Below are 19,146 nucleotides of genomic sequence, written 5' to 3' on the forward strand. Positions count from 1 at the left end.
TGTAACCATATATAAAGAAATACAGGCTGTTCACATTAGGCAATCCATTTTCATTTCCTTCCTGGGACCTTTTTCTCTCCTTGTTTTTTTCTCTTATGATTTCACTTAGTTTAGTTATTTTATTTCAGTTTTTAAAAATTGTTTAAAAATATTAATATACTAACATGATTTTACATTCAGTAAACACAAAATGTCTTTATGTTTTTAGTTATGTTTAATTCAAATAAAAATATGTATGAAGAAAACAGACTCTAAACATGCCATAGCTCAGGATCTAACTAATTGCCATATTTGGGATAGAGAAGGAATTTCCCCCCGTCACTTTGGCAGAGATCCTAGGGGTTTTTCACTTTCCTCTGCAGTGTGGTACATGGGTTACTTGCTGGTTTGAACTAGAGTAAATGGCAGATTCTCTGTAACTTGAAGTTTTAAATCAAAATTTGAGGACTTCAGTAACTCAGAGTTTGTGGGCCTATTACAGGAGGAGTGGCTGAGCTTCTGTGGCCTGCGATATGCAGGAGGTCAAACTAGATGATCATGATGGTGCCTTCTGGCCCTAAAGTCTATAAGTATAAATGTTAATATTGTTGTTGTAGTTTATGTGGGGGCAATGGGTGACAAAACACACTACTGAAAAACACAGTTTAAGATCAAAACAGCTCTCAGGCCTACAAACTCTTTTGCATTATAAATTAAATTGTGCTTCTTTCCTGAGCATGTATGGAGTTTATAGTGGCTCCAGGTTATTTACAAGCTTTCTTAATTGCCACAAGCGCTATGCATAGAGCAGCACATTGTTGCAGTGTTCCAGAACCAGCCCAGGAAGCAGGCTGTGACTGAGAGAGTCACAATCTGTCTCCTTGATTCTCCCTGCTGCTATAGGGGAACATGCACTTTGTCAGCCCTGTACCCAGTGCAGCATGTCCCTCAGCACACCAGTGCAGCTGCACTGTCCATCACACTGGGGGGCAGAGCCATGGCTCTTACCATTTCCCAACCCAACCCACCTACACAGGAGGGGGCAGCTCTGGGCAGAATGTTCCCCCCATCAGCTCACTGAGCACTTTACTCCCCTGTGTGGGTGCACAGGAGAGGCCATGATCTGGCCCTTTGTTGATATTCTGAAAACACACTGAAGATGTGAAGCATCTTATGAGTGCTAAGGATTTTTATTCAGGTAGCCATAGGAGTGTTCCCCTCTGAAGATGATGGTGTATTTTAGGGTGAGGTTGTGCATCTATGTCTAAACATGGCCTACGACAAAGAAGAAATGATCATTAAAGGCCCTTCTGCTTTAAAATCGACGCATCTCTGAAATAACATTTCCTTACAAACATGGACGTTTATGTATCCCCTCTACATTTCCCCTGCAGCTGTGGCTGGGAACCTTTGCGTAATCCTCATCATTACCTGCTAGCTCTTGTTTTGGCCAAGGCAGATATAATTATTCACATTCTGTTTCTGCATGGCTTGTAGCACATTGACACAATGCTGTGTGTGAATTGATATTCTCATTGTCCCCCTTTTTGAAGCTCCGCCTACTCTGACCAATGCTGCTTCTATTCATATGATAAACTGAAAGCTGCAGCCACTTTGTTTATTATTTAGCCTATTAGTTTTCAGACAGTGCCCTTGTTGACTGGAAGTGCTGTGGGAAAAGGAGCCTAGTTACAAAGAAGAGATTGAAGATTTTACATATTTAAAAAAAACCAAGCAACTAATTTGCAGCAAAAGGTAAAAAGAGTTTTAAATGAAGTTTTACAGTTGCTCTGGGCCACTGGAAATCTCAGCAGATAAATCTGACAGTTCAGAGTCTCCAGCCAGAGATTAGCAAAGAGCATGAAGTGGGATTAAGATGTGCAAAGCTTGTCACCTGCTGTGTTGCTGCAGGTTATGTCCAATATAATACCAGAACTTTGGGATATAAACAAACTACGTCTGATACTGTTAAAAAATGCAAAACAGAGACTCTCATCATGAGCGCTACTGCAGTCCTGCTTTCCTAAGCAGAAGGTGGCAAACTTTAGAAAGAGCCCCTAGAAAATGTCAGAACCATCTAGTTAATGAATCATTAATTTGTTTGCCGGTTGCAGTTTCTTAAGAAACTGCTGATGTGTTCAGGCTCCCTCTTTTTCCTCAGCAAAAGTGAAATTTGTTGATTATGAAGGCCTTTAATAGCATCATCCAAGCAGAAAACCAAAAGATTATATGTTAAATCAAGTCTCTGTATTGGCCTGTACTGCACTTTCCAATATTTGTATCTTATTTTCCCACACTTTGTATAGGAATGGGAAGGGGAATGTGTTTTCTTTTCATTTTATCTTTTCGTAGCAGGTGTCCTAGACATCGAATAACTGCTCTTCCTGTTCACCATGCAAGACCAATGAGCTCTCCCCTCACTAAGGCCTGTCCTACTGGAGTCATACATTTAACTTTTTATTCAAAAGCCATTACTTCCCCTTAAATCTCAGGATCCTGCTCACTAATGTAGCCTCCATCTTTCACTGTATGAAAGGAAACTTTCCCCCTCTCTCCACGGTAATGTCCCTTCTTCCTTTGCTTTTTCCTCTCCCCATTAATAGTGTCTAGATAAATGAGAAGGAAGAAGATTTGGAGTGAAACAAATATACTTTTAAGCTTGCCTCCATTTCTGGATGACACACCAAGATTCACTGGTGGATTCTGCTCATTCTGTATTATAAAAGATTTACTCTGAGACTATAAAGTTTAGGGTTTTGGGTGTGACCAGGTGAAACTTGTGCAATAGTATATATGTAACAGGCATACTCCCAAGGTGACTGTGTGTGGCATAAATAACTAGATGAGAAAGATAGCTCTATTGTCTGAGAGCACCAGATATACCATAGGTTGGTTGCTGGCTCCACGGTTGAATGTGATTTTTTAAAAAAACTCCTAACCAACATAGCTATGACAAAGAAAACATTAAAGTGTAGACGAGGCCTGAGTAAAGACGAAAAGAACTAAATATGACTAGCTTGGCTAGAGAGAAGTTGACAGATGTTAGAAGGATGAACCCACCAAGGACAGCGGGGAATTGTTTAGGGTGGTATTTTTGAATGGAATGAAAGTATGTAAGGGAAAATATAGGGGGAGAAATTTTTGATAGTGAGATTTATTAGGCTGTGGAGTAGTCTTGAGACATTACTTAAGATCTTTACAATAAGTCTGGACAGAACACTAGAAAATATACTGCTGGTGATCTCTGCATTGTGAGAGAGCTACACTTCTCATTTATGTGGGCCAAGCCTTGAGGTCTTTACTCAGTTTTTGTCAATGGGAATTTGTCTGAGTAAAAACCGAGTAAAAATTTTTGAATCTGACCCTAAGGGTTTATGATTTGCCAGCTCTTTATTGAATATACCTAACATTATGTATTGTTCAGTAGGGTCTCAGACATTCAAAGTGCTGAGCACTCCTGTGTGAGGTACTGCATGCCCTCAGCTCCCACCAAGGGCAGTGGGAATTAATGGCGCTCAGCACCTTACAAGCTCAAGCCATGTGGTAGATAATACTGTCCATGCTGCAATAATCATGAACACCAAAATAATGAATGGGAGATAAAGTAGGAGAAAGAAAAGAAGTTTCAGAAATGGTCAGCATAATTCTTCTGGCACTTTATGCAATTATTTCCAGCTGTGCAAAGTGCATGTAAAACTCTGTCATTCTGATTTGTTAGTATTTTATACACTGGAAAATATTACACAGGATGCAGGGCAGTAGAGAATCAGGCCCTGTATATTTACAATTGCAATAAATGCAACAAATTCCATTTCAAACCTTGTGTAATGGACTTTAAAGGAATACTATTGCTTTTCTGGGTTTCAGGATTTCTGATTAACAGTATAAGAATAAAACCTCCTGCCCAGAAGCTGCAGTACATTTCACCCTTGCTTATTAAAATTTTATTTCAGTCCATGTTATTGTGCTTTTGCTAGCCCCATAGCATTTATCTATTTTGTATCTTGTTGCTTTTATTCGATAACTGAGTGTTCCCCTGCTGTTAAAAATCCAGAAGAGTTCAGTTAATCCAGGGAAATGTTCCAAAAAGATTACTATTGTTTACTATTACAAGACTCATGATTAAATAAATTACCTGTTGAAATAGAGAGGAAAAATAGCCAATCCTTTTAAGCAAATCTCCTTTTAATAAAATTAAGATAAAATATACCCAGTGTGCCTATTTCTATGTAACAAGTTTGTCATGCTGTATATGGGCCTGATCCAGAGCACACTGATGTCATTGATTGTCTTCCTGTTGCCTTCAGTGGGCTTTTGATCAAGCCATATAATGCCTTTGAAATTTTCATCTGTTGTAAGTTGCCACAAAGAAAAATGTTCTCAATTTGGCCAGGGTCAACATGAAGGCATTTTAGGCATCTGTCTCCATTCAAGTAAATAAACTAATATGTTAGGTGAATAATATAGTATCTAATTCTCTGTAGAAACTTTTAAATGGTTGCCTGAAAAACATTAACCATTGTGCCAGACTGGGAAGACATTAAAAGAATTTGAATGAATAATGGTGGGAACCCAGTCCTTTAGGACCTGAATTATACAGATCTAGGGGAAGGGTGAGATAAGAGAGAATTACAAACACCACTTTAAAAGTTGTCTGAGAGACAATCAGAAAACCACTTAAACTATAAATAACAACAGCAAAGGTCTGTTGACTTTTCTTCTACTGAAAACCCTGTCATCAGCATCTGTTGACAGGGGCACATTTTCAGCTTTGAACTAGTAGACCATGAACTAAACTGTCTCTTACCTATGTATTATCACTGAGGTCCAATTCTGAGAATAGATTTTGGTCCAGTATTATAAAGGCTATTTGCTATCAGCACTAGAAAAAGGCTCTAAATTTAAAATCTGAACACGGCAAATTTGGAAAGTGTTTTGATCCAGATGCATCTTCTAGGTTTTGAATCTTAGATCCCAAATATGTGGGGTTGGATTCAAGCTTTTAGGGTTTGCACATACATTACCTTTTGCACACTGCATTTGCCCACCTCGTACCTTGCTCTCTTCCTTACACAGTCTATAATTCTCTCACCAAGAGCAGTCTTCAGGAAAGGAGTTTTAATAGGGTGACTTGGGCCTTATTGAGAAGTTCAGGCCCAACCCCTACCTATGCTTGGTTTTCCTCCCAGATCAGGTGACTATAGGCTACAACTAGGCCTGCTGGGAAGGAGGGAGTAGGATAAAAGATAGGCCCTGATGCTTGGTAACAGTGGGAGCTGGCAGCAGAAGCAGTCTGCTGGGAGGCTCTCTGCTAACTGAGGAAGGACTGGTTCTCTGCTGAGAAGAAGCTGGTGGAGAATAGCAGCTTGCTGAGGAGGTTCCTGAGTGACCAGCAGTGAATTTCTTTGTTTCATATTTCATGAACTGGACTCTGCCTGTAAAACTAACTGGGCTCTTGAGTAAGAGAGCTATTCACAGAGATAGCATTCAAACCATGTGCAGTCTCAGACTGACTTCCTGGTTCTTTCTCCAAATTATTCCCTTCTGCAACCTGTGTTCCTTCTTCCAAGCTCCATGCAGGTTGGTATATCTTTCCTTTTAACAATTGTTTGGCACTGTTGTGGCTTTGGTGCAGACATTTGTTGATCTGGGGTGGGGGGAAGGTGAGGTGGAGGTTGCGAGTGCAAAGCCCATCATAGAATCAGAAGATTAGGGTTAACTGTTGTCTGTTGAGTAACATCCTGTCAGTCCTCTGTCTTGCTCATATACCTTGTTTCTTCCAACTCTTCGTCAGGCCAGCTGATGGCTGAGGCTCTTCCTAAGTCCTGGCTTTGGCCCTGTGTGTGTGTGCTGTCTGTCTGTCCCTACTCCACAGTTCTTCAGTTTCATCTTCCCCCACTGTCCTGAGCCTGTAGCTATCTCATAAACCTGTGTCTCACTGCAACCTAGACTGTTGCCATTTGCCATTGCTTTTTGTGGCTATTTGATGGTTGGACCCAGACCTGTTCCCTTGGGAGTAGTGGTCTCTAATCTTCAGGATCCTTTGTTGTAGCAAGCTGCCTGCTTAGGTTCCTGTTCTCTCAACTGCTTCTGCACTCTGTCCATTGTTCCTTTGTTGGGTTTCAGTAGACTAGCCCTCATGTGAAGCAGAATCTTGCTTCTCTGACCCACCAGTCTCTATGCTGGGCTACTATCTAGGTTCTGGGAGGGTGTATTGCAATGGTCCAATATTGCCAGGTAGAAAATTCCTTCCAGTCTATTTTGTCTTTATTATCCGTCTCTTGGCTGACATTATGGCGAGCTCTGCATTATTGCTTTGTGGGTATTGAGGGGAAGACATGTGGTGCTTAAATTCCCATTTCGCACTAATTGTTTGGATTCTGCTGCAGTATACTGTGTCCCTTTGTCTGAGTATAACCCACACACCTTCTGGGTGTGTTGTTCTGTCCCATCTAGTGACACCGAGACCACCTCTCAAGAGAAAGAGTTAAATGAGTCTGATCTACAGCCTTAGCTAACAGCCAGTTGGCTTTTAGCTCATGCTTTAAGCTCCACAGGCCCCAGGTTTGATCCAACTGACAACTGGGGTCTGTCGGTGTTACAAGTGGGGGCTCGTCCGGGATTTCAACTGGGAAGTCTCTGAAGCTCGGGATGGGCTTCCTCAGCTGGCCAGTAGGTACACTCTTTGGTTCATCTCAGGCATGCCTGTATGCACAACTGTGAAGCATTTATCCATCTCAGGATATCAGCTATTAGATCTTCTGGGAATACTGCTTGGTCCCCTATAAACAAAATCTAGCGTTTCATGCACAACGTATCCTGCACCTGGTAGTAGGGGTAACTTCCAGTGGTGCTTGCTCCTTGCCATCTAGCCAGCCTTGGATTATGAGTTGTTTTACTGCTTTTAGCACCCCACTCTGTTTGATGTCTGTTGGATAGCCTAGAGCCTCCATCAGAGATGTGAAGATGTTGTAACATGTCGGTAGCTATTTCCTTTTCTACAGACATATATCAGAACATAAGAACTGCCGTATGAGGTCAGCCCAATCTGCTGTGCCTGAAGGTGACCTGATGGAATTGTTCCATGTCAAACAGCATAGCGGATAGCATCTTTTTCTATCTGAGTCCATCCCCTTTCTGAGTCTGTCAGGGCTCTACTATGCTATATAAATGCTGTGGGCTGCTGGCTTTGCATCAGTTCTATTCACAGACTTCCTTCTGACGCATCTCACTGTAGCTCTAGCTGCTCTGCAGGACTGTAGTACTTTAGGACTGGTGCCTTGCTTATGAGTGTTTTTTTTTTTTTTTACTATTTCAAATTTGTGTTCTTGGGTCTCTGACCAGACTGCATTATCATCTGTTAGCAGTCTCCTGTTAGGTAACTGACAGAACCATAACATGCTTCCAAGAGTGCGCAGAATCTGTAAAGATAGCCAGCAATATCTTTAAATCACTTAATTCCCTTCACATGCTAGTGGTCTGAGGATTTCTCTAATGGTGCTTAGTTTCTCAGGATCCAGCCAGAGTCCTTCAGAAGGCAGCAGCTCTCCTCAGCTTCAGCTTTTTTGTATTCTGCTTAATATTCCACTCCCAGCACCTGTCGAGGAGTTGTCATAGTTTGGTATCATAGTCCTGGATTCCCTCTTCCCTGACCTCTCTGTCTTCTACAATAAAAATGTCATCTACAGTCTTGATGCCTGGGAGTTCCTCTAGTACCTGATTCAGTTTACACTGAACACCTCTAGGGCTAGGCTGATGCCCAGAAGCACTGGTACCCAGTGGTGCAAGCCAAAAAGTGTTGCAATGGTGGTCAGGTGGCTGGATGGCTTATCTAACAGAATATGCTGGAACTCATCCTTGACATCATTAACAGTGAATGCTTTTTCCCTGGATAAATCAGGCAGTATGTCCTCAGTCATTGGTCATGGGTAGTGACTTCTTTTCAATGCCCCGTTAAGTGGCTTTGGACCAATGCAGAGCACAAGTTTCTCACCTCAATAGGCTGCTGATCTACTCTGTGCTAGTTTCAATAGGTGTAGTGATAACTCTTCTTTGCAGGTTTCCCAGTTCCTTCTTCAGTGGTTCACCAGGGCTAACAGTACTCTGCATTCAGTAGTCTCCTGGGCTGCACATGGGTGTGTGTGTGTAGGGGTCTATTTCTAACTTCAGTTTGCCCTCCAGATAGCCATCTCCTTGAAAAATGCCCTTATATTCTGTTAGAATGCTGGACAGTGACCGTTCTGCCTCTTCTCTCATGCTGAGGCATTCTCGTGTGTACTGCAACCAAATCCATGGCTTGCATTGCCCTGATACCTAGCAATGGATGGTACTGCTGTGTCAGCTGCTATAAACTCCAAGCAATAATGTCTCATGTTTTGTGGGTTTCTTATCAATAGCCTGCATGTGTCCTCTGGCCTCAGAATGGTTTCATTGTACATCACTAGCACTTGGTCACCTTTCTCCAGTCTAATAGAGCTATTTATCAGCGTTACTGGGATTACATTGCTGGTGGCTCTGCAGTCCATCTGGAATTAAATTGGTCATTGATCTAATAGCATAGTTGCAAATATGGCAGTTGAATGGCTGGCAGCCTTCTTCAATGTGTGTATATTGAGATTTTTTGGATCTGCTAAAATCACAGTGCAGATAGAGACTTTCAATGAAGAAGAGGTTAAATCCTCAGTCACTGCGTGTACTTCTGCTTTTTTCTTCCTGGGTAGCAGTGACATTGGGATATAAAATGGTTCTGTTTTTCACAGCCTTATATTGTTTCCCATAAGCTGGATTTTTTTTTCTTTTTGTCCTACGTGTCGCCTTTCACATGTGTGCCTGCATTTACAATCTGTCTCTGTCCTGCTTCCTGTGTTCCTTTAGCTTGAGCCTGTACCCTTGTTTTGCACTAGTCTCTGGCATTGTTTTGATCCTTCTCCTGGACAGTTCAGCTGTCCTTGCTATTTAGAGGCATTTCCTTAGGATTAGATCTGTTTTTCTCAACAACCTCCCCCATAAAATGGATTCATATGGCCCACAAACACTCCTGTCTGAATTAGAGAATTTTAATATCCCCAAAGTTATATATAATGCCAGAATTTTCAGCTCTGTGATGTTGGTATCTATTCCCTATTCTGCTTCTTTGTTTCAAGTAAAATAAAACAGTATCCCTCTACAGTCTCATTTTGTTTGGGGTCACAGTACTTGTCAAATATACTCAAACAGCTGATAAAGGTATTGGGCATTATTCCTGGCAAAAGTGTCCTACTCGCTTCTCATCCTTACCCCCCAATGAGATAGTATAAAAGCTTTAACTTCATATTTTCATCTTTATCCCTCATGGTCATTTCCGTATTGAGAACTGATTTTTTTCCCCCCACTGGTTCCATGTTTGTGCAAGGTTTTTTGTCTGGAAATCCAGCATTCCTGGTGGAACATAGCCCTCTATACTTGCTTGCTTGCTCTTTTTTTTTTTTTTTTTTATTAAGGTGCTGCTTTGTTTGCTATTTAGTCACACTTTCTTCCTTGCTGTGGGTATCACTAGATTGATTACTGTGACCATGTTTCATGTACCTCATGCTGGGTAATAAGATGAAAGGGCTCCATGCTTGTAAAACTAAATGGGCTCTTTATTAAGAGAACCATTTACAAAAATGCTGAAACTAGTATTCTAGCCATGTGCTTACAGAGTGACTTCCTCGTGCCTCTTCTTCTTCCCTCCTGGAACCTGTACTCTTCATTCCAAGTTTCATGCAGGTTGCTACACCCTGCAGAGAGGGAGCCAGGAAAGGGCTGCTTGGGAAAAGGTTGCGTGGGAAGGTGACCCTTGGACAGTACAGCAAGTTAATCTTGTGTTTAGGTCAGACCACTGGCCTATGATTTACATCCCAAGAACCTCTTAAGAGAAGGTGGACATGGGCCTCCTACAATGCTACCTAGAATGATGGAGTGGTGTTTGAATCGTAGTCAGTACCAGATGCTTTGAAGGAATGTGCAAGGAATGCCATTATGGACAATTATGTAATTACTTCCACATAGGAAGTTTCTTCCAAACCTCACAAGATAGTTATTTGCTTATGCCATGAAAACTGAGGGTTTATATCCCTTATAAAGCTTTATAGGTATGGATAGTCCCAATATCCATATAATTGTCTAATCTGCCTTTGAAGCTACTAAATGTTTGGCTTTAATTATGCCTTGTGGCAATAAACTCACCAGCTAATTATGCAATGTGTAAAATTATATTTCCCTTTATCACATTTAAATTTATTGTCTTTTAACTTCACCCAATGTCTCATTGTTGTTATTGTGTAATGAGAGAGTACATAGGAGTGCTCCCATTTACTTTCTCTATACCATTCATTTTTGTATGTCCCTGTATCATATCTTCTCTCTAAACTAAGCAATCTCTCCTTCTGCCACTAATCATTTTTGTTGCCCATCTTTGAACCCCTTTTATTTCTGCCATTCCTTTCTTGGGGGAAATGAGCAGAAATTAAGACACTTCAAAAGGAGCCTACATTGATATATAGGGTCAGATGAGTTCATGCTGTTTGCATGCTGCCCATAGTAAGGGCAGTGCATAGACACACTGAACCAGGAGGCATTGTGCCTCAGGCCTTGTCTTCACTTAAAATTTTAGTTTGACATCGCTACAGTGTTCAGGGGTGAAAAACTTCATCACAAGCATTTTAGCTATGCTGACCTAACCCCTGGTGTAGACACAGCTAAATCCATGGAAGAATGTTTCCGTCAACCTAGCTACCATTGCTTGGGAGGTGGTGTTCCTACAGCGACAGAAAAACGCCTTCCATTGCTGGAGGCTGCATCTACCCTATAGCTATGTCGCTACAGTCCCCATAGTCTAGATGTGGCCTCAAAATAAAAATCTGGTACTACTTCTGCTTTCAGAAAGAGAGCAAAGAAAGAGCACAGAAAATCACTTTCCTGTCTGTTTCACAGAGGGCCCATGAACTACAGTATCTCCCTCAGAGAAACCCAGTTACAGTGGGTTATATAACCCTTCTCACTATGAGCTAGATTGTGTTTTGTAGGCACCACACTGCCTGCGCCTCCTGTAGCTCCCTGCAATATCTCTTTAAGCATATTTCCCTCAGTGCAGCTTACCAGCTCTGCTGGTTGGTGTTTAGGAAGTGTGAGGCAGAGTGGTGATGGACAAGGGCACCAACTACTTTCTTCTTCTCCTCTCTCCCTTTGGATTTCTGGCAAGTACTTAGGGAGCAGTCCCTGTGCTGTTTGAACACAGTGACTGCAATTTGACTTTTCCACAGACCATCAAAGTGAGAAGACACCTTATTCTCCATCCCACCCCTTTGTGAACACACAGAAAGACAAGGCAGAATCTAGCTGAGGCAGTCAAGGAACAAGGATCAATTCCATATGAATAATGTGACCAGTCACAGCCAACCAAACCAGCTCAGTTTGAATATCTGCTATGCCAGTCATCCACAGAGAAGAAAATGTGATACGCAACTTCGGTAAAATTTCATGTTAAAAACTTTTTATTCACCTGTTTGTATGAATGACTATATAGAAAGTCATTAAAAGGGTATGTACTTCTTCACACTACTCTACATGCAACACAGAAACTAGGGGCTTGATTCTCCTTTTATTTAAGCTGGTTTTACAACAGTTTCCTTCATTTCAGAGGAGTTACTCCAGATTCATACCAGCAGGAATGGGATGAGAATCAAGCCCCTAAGCCTATTAGTGGCACAGGTACAACAGAACTGATTTTTAGAAGCTGGCTGCCTGTACAACATGACAGTCTGCTATTATAGGATAAACAAATAAAATTTCAAATAGTATTAAGTAGAGGAAAATGCAACAATGCTCTGGGTATATAGACTGGAGAGGTTTAAAAATGCAAAATAGCCTTGAGAAGTTCAGGTCTCCGATGTTCCTCTGTGGCTTGACTGCCTGTATTCCCTTTATCAAACTGTAAATCAATATCAATGGCAGTTTTCTGGCTTCTCCAACTTGAATCATTTCCCAGGTATACTATTACTAATAACATTTTCTAGCATGTATTAGTGTGACTAGGGAAAAGAGCAGAGTAATGATGATTTTTCTGACTAGCTCACAATAAGCAACTCAACTGCTATCTTTCCATCAGAGAGAGTCAAAATATCTTCTGCTATCCCTATTGAGCACATGTTCAGACAACCAGAGCCATGCCACATGACAGTAATGATGTGATCAGTCACAACCAAACAAGCTCAGTAGTACCTGAAAAGCTGCCACAACATTTCTGCAAGTATCCAGATGGTAACAATTCAACAATAACATTCACATTCAACAATAACTTTGCTTGCCTGAATTATTTTCCCCACAAAACTTTACTTTTTTTTCAGAAACATCATGAATTCAAAAGGATGCATTTTTTGTGTTCATGTTTTTGATAAATATTTTGCTCAGCTCACATAGCTGTACAACTTGAGTACTCTCTTATGGATAACATGAATCCGATACTATTCAACTTTCTAAATGTGAATTCCAAACTGAAAAAGTTGAAGTTGGTTCAGAATAACTAAAACGTGTTTGTCCTTCCCTAAGTTGCATTTCATGTATTTTTCTTCAGGAGGTGTTCCATAACTTGAGATATAAGACATGCAATGAAAAATAAACGTAATGATCCAGATTTATTTCTGGTGTAACTTAATCGAGTCCCATCAGGAATGAAATTAGACCTTAGTTTTCTCTGCTTCTAACCCTTAGGAAGGTGATTTAATTGTTTAATATTAAAGGTGTAAGCCTAAACCCCCACCCCCAAAATGTTAATCACTAAAGCTAGTTTTAAAAAAGTGAATTTTGAAATTAGAAAAACTAGGAAATTTTGTGACAAAGTTTTCATAAAAAATTTGCCCCATTTTTTAAACCACCTCCAGAGCTGTGAGATTTCAACATTTGAAATTAAAAAAAAACAACTTCAAAATAAAATTTAAACTTTTTAAATGCCCCGCCCCCTTTTTTATGAACCAACTCTATTTACTATCTTTATCCCCAAAACAGATTGTACTGCTGGCATCCAAACTGCTTGTTTCTACCTGGGGAAGGAAAAAGGGGGAACCGCATATTTAAGACCAGATTTGTCTGTATATATTCCAAGGGAAAATTGAGGAGAGTTTTCACTCAGGCCTGAATCTTCATGTTGTGCAGGTGAGTTCCCAGGGTCTTACTCCAATGTAATTTGTTAATTTCTGTCATAAAATATAATTTATATTACTTGTTGTCTGTAATATTCCAGTTAATGTATATCTAACTGTAATTGTGGTGTTGGGTTTTTTGAGTTGCAAAGAAAAAACAACTTTAACTGTGTTCAAATTTGGTGATGAAATATCCAAGTGTTTGTAACTTTTGAAGAGAAAATCATGATCTTACAATGCTAACACACATGCATAACTTATTCATGGGAATAGACCCAGTACATTTACAGGATCAGATCCCAATTTTTTTTAATTAACTAAAGTATTTCAAGAGGCTTTGGCTCAGCCCTAAAACCCTCCAAACTAAATTAAGAGTAAAATAGCCTAATATTTGGGATTCCAGGAATGAAACTTACAAATTTGTTAATGTGGAACAATAAAATACTGGGTACTTGGGAGATGCAATGCATATTTATTCAAGTGCACAAATTTATTTGTGCACAGTAGTTTACCAAGTTGTTCTAAAAGTTTTGTCTTAAGTGTTGTGAAACCTGTTTTTTAAAGTATATCTGAGTTTTTTATACATTCCCAGAGATGTTTTGCACCTGTGTTTGAACCTGACTTATGTGCACGTTGACAGTGATTACTATACCACAGAGTGCACATTGTATTGTAAAACAGAACTTATTTTTGAAGATCCAACTTCAAAGTCCAGAGTGGGACTATCTTAATTTGCTCAGAGGAACACATGCTTTCCCATTGAAATGATTCTAACTTTATTATATAAATACTTGGTCTGATCCTTTTCACACTTTTTGAAGTTAGGACACAGACCTATCCACTGTGATTAAAAATGGAGACCTGTACATGCCAGTGCCATAATATTAAGAACGGTGTGTTACAAAAAGATGTTTATCTAGGAATGGAGAGGTAAAAGTAGTTTATATAATTTATATAAGTTCTCAATCAATTTCTGAATAGATGGCTTAACTCCAAAGTCATTAAAACTATTGCTCTCAATGACTGAGTTTCTATGCTTTGGAAAGTGCATAAACCTGTGGCTTAAAAGTAAATATGCTGGGCCTGATTCTCCTCTCATTTACACCTGTGTGACTCCATTGACTTCAAAGGAACTACTCCAGTTCACACCAGTGGAAGTGAGAGGAAAATCAGGCCCATATAGCTGAATGCTTGGATAGGCTATTCCCAAGGTTCTTTCCATGACTTAACCAATTGGTTAACTTTTTAATTATGTAATCACTTGGTGAGAGTGAGGTACTACTTATTACCAGAGGTTGGTTCACAAACTGCCATTTTTCAAATGGGTCCTAGAAGGGTAGAAGTACCTAGATTAGGTCAGGAGTAGGGCTCTATGCTCACCTCTGCTGTGGGAGGAGTAAATAAATGTATGATTTTGTGTAAAATCCCAAAAATCAAACAAAGGAGGAAGCAAAGCTGAACTGGAACGTCTTTCCTCCTATCCCCAAGCCAGCAGAAACCTGTTCATAAGAATGAAGTCAGGGCTCCGTGAAGCTTCAGGGTGTGTGTTGCAGACAGGACAGGAAATCAGCCATTCTCTGTCATATGCTTCCCTCAGCACCAACCAGATATTCATACTGAAGTGTATGTTACTGCTTTCATCATTAACATTTGCTGCATGCCATCACCATCTTTGGAATTGAAAATATCGGGCATGTCGGAGTAGAGAAATTAATGACACCCTGGCTCCGAAGGGAGCTGAGAAACCTGGAAGCAAGGTTGGGCAGGACTGCAGAAAGGCAGGCAAATCAGCACTGAAACATCTTTTCCTCAAAGCTATATGGGGTCTGAAGGTTATATGTCCTACCTCCTCTGCAATCCTTTCTCCTTCCAGTACCATCTTCTTGAAGGGAGAACTTGTTGGAAACTCCACAAAGTTCACCTCAGGTTTTATCTTATGATAGTGTGATATGGTCCATAGTGAAAATAAATTTAAACACCATCACAAGTGAAAAGAAAAAAGAAAGACAGAAAGAATGAAACATCATCATCATCACTTTAAAGTTTGCTACTATGTATTTTTGTTGCTGGGATAGATAGAGTTAAAAACCATTTTATGTTGCTTAAGTTCCAAATCCACCCATGCAAACTCTAAAAAACAAGAAAATATTCAGTTAAAGGATTATCTTCCTTAATCAATACTTCACTGACTATGTTCAGAACTTGTCTCCTCTGGAAGATTAAGCCAGGTTAGAACATAACCTTGGGGAATCATGATAGCTAGAATGATATTAAACATGACTTTGTGTTAGTGTTTCCAGTAGGGTTTACCCATGACCTGACCTGATGTTGAACACTGCAGTCCCTGTCTATATTGATGCCAAAGTTGTGTTTAGCATCATGTTAGTTAATGTGACTTCTGAAGTTCATGTTCTAACATGACCTGATTTTCTAGTGAAGACAAGATCTCTCACTTGCAATTCTAACATAAAGATACATGTGAGATCACTGTAACAGAAATTCTTAACTCTGACCTCAGTAACACAAACACATTTACTATAGACGTAAGTGAACTATTTCAATGTTTGATATGCTATTTGAACATGGGGACAGTGTGGGCTCAGACACAAAAACTTCAGATACAAATAAAATTTTTTATGACCTGTAATCCCAGCATAGTTTGATTAACATTTTTTTAAACTTCACAAATATATCTGTAGCTATCTATTTAGCCTTCAGAGTTAATGTGGAAACTTTCAGCCCAAACCTATATTGCTAGGCAGCATTATTTAAGAGAAGGTGAGGGAGAAAAAAGAATGAACAAAACATAAGAAAACTGGATACAACCTTAGCTTTGCAGAAAATCTCATTCTATTTTAAGTGGAAAAAGTTGGAAAATTGGACAATCTTGCTGTCAGCATTGCAGGCAAAATTTATATTGCAAAAAAGAATTAATATCCTAAAGTCTGCTATATTCTAAATTCATTACTCAGTAGTCATAAATATATTTTACAACATTGAATAAATCGTTTCAGAACATATGTGGGATCAAAAGAAAAGACTAGGCCTTTTAGCATCCCAAAAGAAACTCTTGAAACACAATGGATGAAGAGATCCAAAAATGGAATGATAATATTACAACTTAGCACTAAATAGTGTGCACAGTCAGACCTAACTGTAAAATTAATAGCTGTGGAAACAGACCAACACTAACAATGGGAGGAGGGGCTTAAAAGCCATATTTAGACCTAACGGCACCTAAATAAATGTGTCCTGATTTTTCTGAAGTGCTGACACTTGCAATTCCCTTTATACATCAGTGGAAGTTGTGGGTACTACTCAGCACCTCTGAAAAACTGGCCACATTTATTTATGTGCCCAATCTTAAGCCGTGAAGTCTGAAATTTTTGGCCCAAATGTTTCCAGCTACTACCCATCAACTTTGCTTTCAGTTCAGTCATCAATGACAGTGGGTACCCTCACTGGCGATCTTTTCTGTGCGCAAGGAAACTTTGTCTCCAAATCAAACTTCTAAATGTGCAGCATATAAATGCTGCAAATTGTCCATATGGATTAATCCTGAGATTAAAATGGATGGTAGAAAGGATGAATAGATCCCAACAGGGATTTTGGAATTTAGACACTTTATAAATTAATATTGTTTTCCTGGCATTTGGACAGCTGCAAGTGGTATATAATAAAGAGATAAATCAACCATGGAAATATCTATAACTAAGAAATCTGTTTGATCAAATTGTGGGTTTAAATATGCCTATCCTCTCTGAACAACCGGAAATTATTAAAATGTTACTATATATAATATATATATATATACTGTATTATGTCAAGTCTATGGTGTGTGTGTGTGTAATATATATATATCATAGACTTGATATAATGCAAAATTAGCATTTTAATAATATAGATGAACTATCAATTCAACAAAGATGCTTAGAATTGCCTGGCACACAGAATTTAGGGTATATCTACACTGGAGCTGGAAGGTGTAATTTCCAGCACAAGGAGATTTGCCTGCACTAGCTCCAATGAAGACAGTGCACTAAAAATAATGTAGCTGAGATGGAACAAGTGGCAGGATGGACTATTCGCTCCAAGTTTGATCCCATCTGAAATCCTAGGTACATACTCAGGTGACTAGCCCCTTCTGACACCACAGCTACACTTCAATCAGAGATAGTGTGGGTATGTCTGCATGAGCTGGGTATTACGGCTTCCATCTCCTGTGTAGACATACAGTTTAGAAAGGCTATGGAGGAAAACATACAGTTTAGAAAGGCTATGGAGGAAAACTTTTGCAGGAAAACATACAGTTTAGAAAGGCTATGGAGGAAAACTTTTGCAATCACGCAGGACTAAATACAGTGAGTTCCACTTTACAGAATGCTATTGCCAAAACCAAAAAGAAACATGTTTTCTGAATCTGTAAAAGAAAATAGTTCAGAGCTATGTAAGCAGATGCAACACTTTTGAGGAACTTATCCTACATGTACCTATAATGAATACAGTGAAGGTACGTGAAGGTACATCAAGGATCAGTTTGATCCTTTTACTTCACTGGAGTTCTATCTGCTGACATCAGCTCTTGCTTTGACTTCAGATATGTTAAATATAAATGATGTGATGAACTGAAAGGTTCATCTAAGTTATAGAATTCTCCACTAAAAAGTGTATGTGCAAGTTACAGAACACCTGCTGCTGTGTCAATTATTGTTGGAAATAACAGAGAACTGACAAATTTATTTAACTCTCTGAAGAAATTTATTCTCAGTGTTTATTCTGAAAGTTTAAAGCAAAGGCGTGGCTTTACCTACCACAGAAATGTACTTACCTATTTGGTGAAATGCATTGGCTGTTTAACAGTGCACAATGATACTACACATATTTATGAGTGGAAGTGAGGAAAAATACTACTGTATATCCAAACTGAAACTAAAAGGGGAATTCTGAGGTAGGAAACCCAACTTACCCAAGTTTGAATTTAGGCAAGGTACTGGGGTTAACACTTCTGTTTATGTGAAATAATCTATAAGAACTTTAATGATCAAAGTAATCAGCACTTAGCTTTACATCTTATCTGAAATGATTACTGTGCTGGTGAAAGTACTATTTAATTACATACCAGGACATTGATTCAACACCTTGTCAGAGGAGAGAATGGCATCTACTGAAAAACGGAGGCTCTCAGTCTGTCTTACCATTCTGTGTGTATCTCTGCGCTGCAACAGGAGGTGTGAGTGCAGCTCATATAGGCATACCTAATCTAGTTACCCCAGCTAAAAATAGCAGTGAAGACACAATGACAGAGACCCAAGCGTGGGCAAGGAAAGCATGTAATTGTGTGTTCTCTGCTACTTTTAGCCAAGCTAGCTAAATTAAAACTAGTGCGGGTATGCCAACCCATGCTGCGATCACCATCAATTGAATGCAGACATCCCTTGTGGATCTGTAAGGTTTTTGGTTGTAAAGAATCAAATGGTACTCCCTTTGGAGACCATCATGTCACTCCTTAATCTTCCCAACAGTTAGAAGCCTTCTGGAATCCCTATTACTCTCCTGTGTTTGTAATTGGAAGGTAGACAGAGATGGCAAAATTCAGAAGCACTGAAAAACAATCAGTGCTGTGTACTGTACTTGAAAGCAGTTTATTGAAGCTTTTTAAGTACAACCTGGCAGTCACTCCTGGAAGTAGGTGTAATTATTAATTGCACACCAATTAATCACTTTACAATATAGGATGTATGTTTGTTTAATCACAAATTTATGTTCAATGTAACTCAGGAAAGATAAATAATTACTAGAGATACAGCCATCATCATGATAGCTCTCTGATCTTTCATTTAGCAGAAAAAAAGCCATAACGAGAACCATAATGGAAGCTGAAGCTAGACAAATACAAATTAGAAATAAGGCACAAATTTGACAGGGAGCATAATTAACCAGCTGTAAGGGGACTGTTGCCCCCTTACTAACATTCAGTGGGGGTGTTTTGGTTGGCTAGCTCCCAGTACTA

General features: G+C 39.5%; 1 long non-coding RNA gene across 1 annotated transcript in view; it reads left to right on the forward strand.

Moving 5' to 3' along the window:
* Positions 1 to 1,647: 1,647 nt before the first annotated feature.
* The window catches only part of LOC142072007 (uncharacterized), a 28,628-nt gene continuing 11,129 nt past the window's right edge, over positions 1,648 to 19,146 (forward strand). The window contains exons 1-2 of the long non-coding RNA XR_012668289.1: positions 1,648 to 1,734; positions 13,003 to 13,149. This is a non-coding gene — a long non-coding RNA (uncharacterized LOC142072007). The remainder of the gene's footprint in view (positions 1,735 to 13,002; positions 13,150 to 19,146) is intronic.

This window comes from Caretta caretta, chromosome 5 (genome assembly GCF_965140235.1).
Source record: "Caretta caretta isolate rCarCar2 chromosome 5, rCarCar1.hap1, whole genome shotgun sequence".
Classification (NCBI taxonomy): domain Eukaryota; kingdom Metazoa; phylum Chordata; order Testudines; family Cheloniidae; genus Caretta; species Caretta caretta.